Genomic DNA, 784 nt, shown 5'->3' with positions numbered 1-784 from the left:
ATATGTATTCATTGTATATATATATACTTATATATAAAATATGTATGTTAATAATTGCATATTAATATGTATAATGTATGTATAATTTGTATGTTTAATGTGGACTGTCATACTGTATAAATACAATTACTATATATATATATAAAATGTACATATATAATTAATAGTAATATATTCCATTATACAAAATATTGATAATACTACCTCACCCACACACACACACACACTACTCACAACCACCTCACACCAATCACACTCACAAAACACACACACCACACACCAACACGACACACAGCCCATGCCCACGCACGACCACAGCACTCACCATCGAACGACACACGATCACACACACACATATAATATAATATCTATATATATATATATATATATGTATAAAACTCTATATAAAAATATTATAATAGTAACGAATAACTAATATATATTGATAATACATGAAAAATATATATATAAATATAAGTAAATATTATAATATAAATACAATACACCTACACTACATACATACATATACATACGATATAAAACATAAATTTTTTTTAAAACTCATACATCTGTATATAAAGTGTAAAATCAAACAAATATATTTAAAAATACTATATAATATAAAATGTAAAAATATAACTGATCACCACCATACATACATACATACATACCAATACAGCACGTATATATAATCATAACATAAATACTATCATATTATCTATAAGTGAAAATAACTTGTGTATATATAAATAACAATATAATATATATAACACTATTTTTGTTT

The sequence above is a fragment of the Penaeus japonicus genome, unplaced genomic scaffold (assembly GCF_977035675.1).
Source record: "Penaeus japonicus unplaced genomic scaffold, GWHDUDI00000001_assembly GWHDUDI00000022, whole genome shotgun sequence".
Taxonomy (NCBI): Eukaryota; Metazoa; Arthropoda; class Malacostraca; order Decapoda; family Penaeidae; genus Penaeus; species Penaeus japonicus.
Note: the sequence above shows the minus strand (reverse complement) of the source record.